We start from the raw sequence: 8,739 nt of genomic DNA, 5'->3' as shown, positions 1-8,739 counted from the left end.
ATGGAGCAAGAATGACTCACTGGTCTAGCTCTACTGCATATCTACTGCGATACTGATATTGATGCAGCTGTTATTAAATTTGGAAAGATTAAGAAGAGACAGCTTGAGTTTTTCCTGTGAACTGCATTTTAATGTGATTAAGTATTTGATATATTCTGTTGTTATTGTAATTACTACCACAATCTTGTGTAATCATGGCAAGTTATATAAGGGGCGTTCAAAAAGAAACGAGCCAGAAGCATAATTACAGAAACTATCACCTATATGTTAGAAGTATCGACCCTGTCTGTTGAGACACTTGTACCAATGTGACACAAGGTGGTGAATAGCTGTCTCATAAAATTCCTGGGGCTGCGATGTTAACCAGTTCCGCTCGTACAGCTGGACGTCGTCATCCGAGGTAAATCGTTTGCCTCTATGCTGATGTTCTTCTTTGACCAAGATGGCCCGCTTCTGATTCACTTCCTGCAGCACGGGACAACAGTATATGCCCAGAATTATTCACAAACCTTGACCACCCTTCGCCAAGCGATCAAATCAAAACGACCAGGCAATCTCACCCATGGGGTCATTCTGCTCCACGACGATGCAAAGCCTCATACGGCCAACACAGTCGCGGCAATCCTGCAGAAATTCAGATGGGAGATTCGCCGGGCCACCCTCTATACAGTCTGGACCTCTCTTCCTGTGTTTACGTCATTTTTGGTACCCCTAAAAAGGCTCTGAGGTCAAACGATTCACCTCGGACGACGACGTCCAGCTGTACATGCAGAACTGGTTAACATCGCAGCCCTGGGAATTTGATGAGACAGCCATTCACCGCCTTGTGTCACAGTGGGAAAAGCGTCTCAACAGCCAGGGTCAATACTTCATGTTACTGGTTTCTGGAATTATGCCTCCGGCTCGTTTCTTTTTGAACACCACTCATATTTGCTCATGGAGATGGGAAGGGAAGAGGGTGAGAATAGAGAATCCACAATATACGTAACCGACACATAAAAGACGTTACATTCATCCCCTCTCCCCCCCCCCCCCCCCCCACCCTCTCCCATCCTTTCTCTTCAAAAGAGATGTCGATGGTAAAACATTTTGAAAATTATCCTAAGTTTGTGACACCCAGGAATTGAAGCTTGGTTCCGACCCTGTCTGTGCTAACAGTATAGGTTGCTCTGAGGTGTCACAGAACCAGTTAGGACATTTAGTTTAATAATAATGTTGCAATTATATAATTATTAAATTGTTTCAGACTGATGCAAGAACATTTTATTACACTAAACATTTCTTTTTTGTGTCACTAATGAAATGGATCTGTTGGTCAAGGTGAATTTATGTACACCAAAGTTGACTTTATAATATTCTTTGCTTCTGGTAAAGCACAATAATACTGATTTCAGAATATTTATAAAAATTATACCGTACTACGGACTGGCGACTAGTCGTTTTACACTGAGATCGGGTACAAACGTATAACTCACTTTATGTTGCTTATGTTTCTGGTTAATGTAGTGAACGTCAATGTTAGTACAGTTAACGAATTAGGAAGTCCAGTACTAAGCTCGACAATGGAAATTACTACTCCACTGTCCAACCAAGGCTTAGTAATAATGAGGTATTATTTCACTTTCTACAAGTAACACTCAAAAAAGTCCAAAGTGCCATAAACAAACTAATGAAGTTAAAGAGCAAGTTAAACACACTAAAGAGGAATGTAAGAAACTGATTTCTCTGGCTAAGAAGTTTGTACAGTATTGTCACGTCGAATCCATGTGATGTTACCTAACAGATATTCTGCTGAGTAGTTGCTCTTGTGTAGTTACTCTCTGATGAGTATTCTATACGAACAAACTAACTGCGAGTGTACCTAATGTTGCTAGTACCTTAGGTAACTGGGTTATGCACGGCTCTGTTTAAAAAGAACAGCTTGATAATATCGTAGGGTAGAGCCGCACATGTCTGCTTCTATGCACAGCAGCTAACTCGTTGCAAATAATACTCTGTAGATGTGATGTAGCAGTCAGATACTGTCTGCATTGGCTAGAATTGCGAATCAGGGGCAGTGTCTTTTATTAATAATCAAAACGCCTTCTATCCCAGGTTCGAAACCCACCACCGTTTAAATTTTGATTAATAAACAGCATTGGCGGCCGAATACTTCCGGCTTAGGAAGTCACCCTCATTCTGCCATCGGCCTTGTCAAAGAGGGTGGAGGAACGGACAGAGGTTCAGAGCACTCTCTTGTCGTTGGCGTGGGAATCTGCCCTATAAAGGTGGAATAATCAGAAATGATCTACGAATCAATGGCATGAGGATGCAGAAGACTATGGAAATCACCGCATTAAAGACATGTAACGTGTATCCACAGGACATGTGGTCTGTAATTGAAAAGTGTCCTGATAATCTCTCCAGAGGCAAAAGATTCCGTAGTAGTCACCGAATTGGATCTCCGGGAGGTGACTGCCAAGGGGGAGGTGACCATGAAAAAAAGTTTGGATAACCAACGAAAGGATAACGTGCTAAGAGATAGGACGTGGAATGTCAGAAGCTTGAATGTGGTAGGGAACCTAGAAAATCTGAAAAGGGAAATGTAAAGGCTCAATCTGGATGTAGGAGGGGTCAGTAAGGTGAAATGGAATGAAGACAAGGATTTCTGGTCAGGTAAGTATAGGGTAATATCAACAGGAGCAGAAAATGATACAATGGGAGTAGGATTCGTTATGAATAGGAAGGTAGGGCAGAGAGTGTGTTACTGCGAGCAGTTCAGTGATAGGGTTGTTGTTATCAGAATCGACAGCAAACCAACATCGACAACGATAGTACACGTACACATGCCAACGTCACAAGGTGAAAATGAAGAGATAGAGAAAGTATAGGAGGATAATGAAAGAGTAATACAGTGTGTAAAGGGAGATGAAATTCTGATAGTCATGGGGGATTGGAATGTAGTTGTAGGGGAAGGAGTAGAAGAAACGGTCACAGGAAAATATGGGCTTGAGGCAAGGAATGAGAGAGGAGGAAGACTAATTGAGTTCAGTAATAATTTTCAGCCAGTAATTGCGAATACTCTGTTCAAGAATCAACAAGAGCAGGTGGTACACTTAGAAAAGGCCGAGTAATATGGGAAGATTTCAGTTAGATTACATTGTGGTCAGACAGAGATTCCGAAATCAGACACTGGATTGTAAGGCGTACCTAGGAGCAGATATAGACTCAGATCACAATGTAGCAGTGATTAAGAGTAGGCTGAAGTTTAAGAGATTACTCAGGAAGAATCAGTACGGAAAGAAGTGGGATGCAAAAGTACTAAGGAATGACGAGATACGTTAGAAGTTCTTTAAGGCTATAGATACAGCAAGAAGGAATAGTTCAGTAGGCAGTATAGTGAAGAGGAATAGACTTCGCTAAAAATGACAGTATAAAGTTTTTTTTTTTAAAAAAAAACATTATTACATGGAAGGTAAATGCGAAGAAACCATGGGTAACAGAAGAAATACATCAGTTGATCGATGAAAGAAGCAAGTAAAAAAATGTTCAGGGAAATTCAGGAATACAAAAATACAAGTCGCTGAGGAATGAAATAAATAGGAGGTGCATAGAAGTTAAAACGAAATGGGTGCATGAAAAATGTGAAGAAATCGAAAAGGAAATGATTGTCGGAAGAACTGACTCGGCATTTAGGAAAGACAAACAACCTTCGATGAAACTAAAAACAAGGGTGGTAACATTAAGAGTGCCACGGGAATTCCAGTATTAACTGCACAGGAGAGAGTGGATAGGTGGAAAGAGAACATTGAAGGCCTCTATGAGGGAGAAGATTTATCTGAAGTGATAGAAGAAGAAACAGGAGTCGATTTAGAGGAGAAAGGGGATCTAGTATTATAATCAGAATTTAAGAGATCTCTGGAGGACTTAAGAACAAATAAGGCCTAAGCGATAGATAACATTCCATCAGACTTTCTAAAATCGTTTGGGGGAAGTGGCAACTAAACGACTATTAATGTTGGCGTGTAGAATGTATGAGGATAGGAATGTGCCATCTGACTTTTGGAAAAATATCATCCACACAGTTACGAAGACTTCAAGAGCTCACAAGTGCGAGAATTATCGCACAGTCAGCTTAACAGCTCATGCCTGCAAGTTGCTGACAAGAATAATATACGGAAGAATGGAAAAGAAAATTGAGGATGTGTTAAATGACATTCAGTTTGGCTTTAGGAAAGGTAAAGACACCAGAGAGGCAATTCTGATGTTGTGGTTGATAATGGAAGCAAGACTAAAGAAGAATGAAGACACGTTCACATGATTTGGCGACCTGGAATGCTGACGAAAAATTGGGGTAAGCTATAAGGAGTGACAGGTAGTATACAATATGTCCAAGAGCCAAGAGGAAATAATAAGAGTGGATGACCATGATCGAAGTGATCGGATTATAAAGGGTGTAGTCTTTTACAACTACTGTTCAATCTGTACATCGAAGAAGCAATGATGAAAATAAAAGAAAGATTCAGGAATGGAATTAAAATTCAAAGTGAAAGGGTACCAATGATACGATTCGCTGATGACACCGCTATTACGAGTGAAAGTGAAGAAGAATTACACCATCTATTGAATGGAATAAACAATCTAGTGAGTACTGAATATGGACTGAGAGTAAAACGAAGAAAGACGAAAGTAATGAAAAGTTGCGGAAATGAAAACAGTGAGAAACTTAACATCAGGATTGAAGCAGACGAAGTAGGTAAAGTTACGGAATTATACCACCTAGGCAGCAAAATAACCAATGACGGACGGAGCAAGGAGGACATCGAAAGCAGAATAGTACTGGCAAAAAGGGCATTCCTGGTCAAGAGAAGCCTACTATATCAAACATAGGTCTTTATTTGAGGGAGAAGTATCTGATAATGTATGTTTGGAGCACAGCATTGTATGGTAGTGAAGTATGGACTGTGTGAAAACGGAACAGAAGAGAATCGAAGCATTTGAGATGTGGTACTACGGATGAATGTTGAAAATTAGATGGACTGATAAGGTAAGGAATAAGGAAGTTTTGCGCAGAATCGGAGAGGAAATGAATATACGGAAAACGCTGACAAGTAGATGGAACAGGATGATAGGACATCTGTTAAGATATCAGGGAATACGTTCCATTGTACTAGAAGGAACTGTAGAGGCCAAAAACTGTAGAGGAAGACAGGGACTGAAACACATACTGCAAATACACTCCTGGAAATGGAAAAAAGAACACATTGACTCCAGTGGTGTGTCAGACCCACCATACTTGCTCTGGACACTGCGAGAGGGCTGTACAAGCAATGATCACACGCACGGCACAGCAGACACACTAGGAACTGCGGTGTTGGCCGTCGAATGGCGCTAGCTGCGCAGCATTTGTGCACCACCGCCATCAGTATCAGCCAGTTTGCCGTGGCATACGGAGCTCCATCGCAGTCTTTAACACTGGTAGCATGCCGCGACAGCATGGACGTGAACCGTATGTGCAGTTGACGGACTTTGAGCGAGGGCGTATAGTGGGCATGCGGGAGGCCGGGTGGACGTACCGCCGAATTGCTCAACACGTGGGGCGTGAGGTCTCCACAGTACATCGATGTTGTAGCCAGTGGTCGGCAGAACGTGCACGTGCCCGTCGACCTGGGACCGGACCGCAGCGACGCACGGATGCACGCCAAGACCGTAGGATCCTACACAGTGCCGTAGGGGATCGCACCGCCACTTCCCAGCAAATTAGGGACACTGTTGCTCCTGGGGTATCGGCGAGGACCATTCGCAACCGTCTCCATGAAGCTGGGCTACGGTCCCGCACACCGTTAGGCCGTCTTCCGCTCACGCCCCAACATCGTGCAGCCCGCCTCCAGTGGTGTCGCGACAGGCGTGAATGGAGGGACGAATGGAGACGTGTCGTCTTCAGCGATGAGAGTCGCTTCTGCCTTGGTGCCAATGATGGTCGTATGCGTGTTTGGCGCCGTGCAGGTGAGCGCCACAATCAGGACTGCATACGACCGAGGCACACAGGGCCAACACCCGGCATCATGGTGTGGGGAGCGATCTCCTACACTGGCCGTACACCTCTGGTGATCGTCGAGGGGACACTGAATAGTGCACGGTACATCCAAACCGTCATCGAACCCATCTTTCTACCATTCCTAGACCGGCAAGGGAACTTGCTGTTCCAACAGGACAATGCACGTCCGCATGTATCCCGTGCCACCCAACATGCTCTAGAAGGTGTAAGTCAACTACCCTGGCCAGCAAGATCTCCGGATCTGTCCCCCATTGAGCATGTTTGGGACTGGATGAAGCGTCGTCTCACGCGGTCTTCACGTCCAGCACGAAGGCTGGTCCAACTAAGGCGCCAGGTGGAAATGGCATGGCAAGCCGTTCCACAGCACTACATCCAGAATCTCTATGATCGTCTCGATGGGAGAATAGCAGCCTGCATTGCTGCGAAAGGTGGATATACACTGTACTAGTGCCGACATTGTGCATGCTCTGTTGCCTGTGTCTATGTGCCTGTGGTTCTGTCAGTGTGATCATGTGATGTATCTGACCCCAGGAATGTGTCAATAAATTTTCCCCTTCCTGGGACAACGAATTCACGGTGTTCTTATTTCAATTTCCAGGAGTGTAGTTGAGCATGTATGTTGCAAGTGCTATTCTGAGATGATGAGTTTGGCCCCGGAGAGGAATTCGTGGCTGGAAGCATCAAACCAGTCAGAACACTGATGACTCAAAAAAGAAAGATGTTAAGTAAAGATAAATGAATAATTAATAAAAAGGGTTCTAGTCTAACGTCTGTAATTGCTGTAGACGACAGAGATTTGTGTTGTACAATGTTTATACATAAAAGCAAAGCTTGAATAAACGGAATGTAGTCGTACAATAAATAAGTATAGTACAGACAGATATAATCTTGTTAAATCCACTGAAGTTGTGTTTAGAGTATTACAACAATGGTAGTTGAATCCCTAAAGCAAACAATCACCCAAGACTCTCGAAAATTAGGAGAATTTTCATGAGCACAATACACGAAATATTCGCCAGCTCAAAATAGTTCAGAATTCAGCCTGATGATTTACAAATTAAAAGAAGTGAGATAATGAGTAGAAGCTCATACTCCTTCTATTCTCAATTGGGTAATGCGATCGTAAAAAATTAAGGTTCTGCGCTGGAGCACATTCGGACTTCATGTGAGTCCCTTCAAAAGTAAGAGTATTGTAGCAGCCATTCACCGCCCAGAATCAATTACCCAGACGATCGAATAACGCACATTACCACAGAGAGGTCTCTCTTCTTCCAGAATCCCCGTGAAAGTGTATAGAATCGATACCTAGAGCACATCTCTCAAAAAGTGTCTGTCTGTTCTTCATTTAAGTAGCATTGCCCACTGCCTGCCTCTCCATTGGTTGAATGCTATCCCCACCAAAATACATCATTCTTATGTTGTGCAGACATGGTTATGAATGATGCTGACCACCATCTGAATTAAACTAATATATTACAAAAATGTTAAAAAATGTTATAAACATTTGTGCACACTCAAACCATTCACAATAAATATTACTAAACCTTTGTTCATAAATAGATAAGCTGGCATTCTTTCGCCAATAAGCCCACATTAAATGACAACAAATTGTCGTTAAATGTTGTTTAAACAATTACTAATGAATTTTTGATAACAGCATCTTTTGGTTTTCCTTTCAGTGATGGTGCCAGATAACACATGCAACTGTACACTTTTAAATTACTATGGCTTCTAATACCAACTGTAATCAACATTTGAACGATTTTGTGAAAATAATAGTAGACTGCTTAAATAATGACACAGGTATGAAAAGGCATGAAGTATTATTGCTGCATTCAGCTGCTGAGATATTGTGGAGAATACGATGCTCTGACAGATAATTTCATAGTGAAAAAGATAAATATATGAGGCGTGTTTTTTAAGTAAGTACAGTTTCGGAATTTAAAAAAGTCGTGCTAAGATATCTCAATAATTTTATTTTACATGAAAGCCTATACCTTAATCTACGCACTGACGCCATTTCAGTCTGATTCTTCCTTGATTACGTTGTGTATTGAGTGTTTAAGTTGCTTCCGATAATCGTGAGTCCCGCCGACTCTGAAGTACGGGCTGTTATAAGATTTCTTAGTGCTAAAGGCCTAAAAGCGATCGATATTCATCGTGAGATCTGTGCAGTTTACGGAAAAAACATTGTGAGTGATGGAATGGTAAGAAAGTGGGTGAGAGCATTTAAAGATGGCAGCACAAATGTGCATGATGAACAACGGAGTGGGTGTCCTTCGGTCGTTAATGAAAGTATAGTGCAGGAAGTGGACAATAGGGTGGGAGAAAGTAGACGCTTTAAGATTTCCTGCTTACGGGATGACTTTCCTTATGTCTCTCGTAGTGTTTTGTATGGCATTGTGACCGAGCACTTGAATTACCGAAAATTCTGCGCACGTTCTATCACATTGACGGGTGGGCACAAAACGAAACGTTTAGACAGTGCATTGACTTTCTTTGAGCGGTACCACAACGACGGTGATGATTTCTTAAGCCAAATTGTTACGGGCGATGAAACATGTGTGGCCTATGTCACACCAGAATCAAAGCAACAGTCCGTGGAAGTTGAGCAAGGGTGTCGTTTTGCTGCAAGACAATGCCCGACCGCATGTGGCGAATCAGACAAAATATCTCATCACATCTTTTCGATGAGAAACTCT

This window comes from Schistocerca gregaria, chromosome X (genome assembly GCF_023897955.1).
Source record: "Schistocerca gregaria isolate iqSchGreg1 chromosome X, iqSchGreg1.2, whole genome shotgun sequence".
In the NCBI taxonomy this organism is placed as follows: domain Eukaryota; kingdom Metazoa; phylum Arthropoda; class Insecta; order Orthoptera; family Acrididae; genus Schistocerca; species Schistocerca gregaria.
This window is presented reverse-complemented; position numbering follows the sequence as displayed.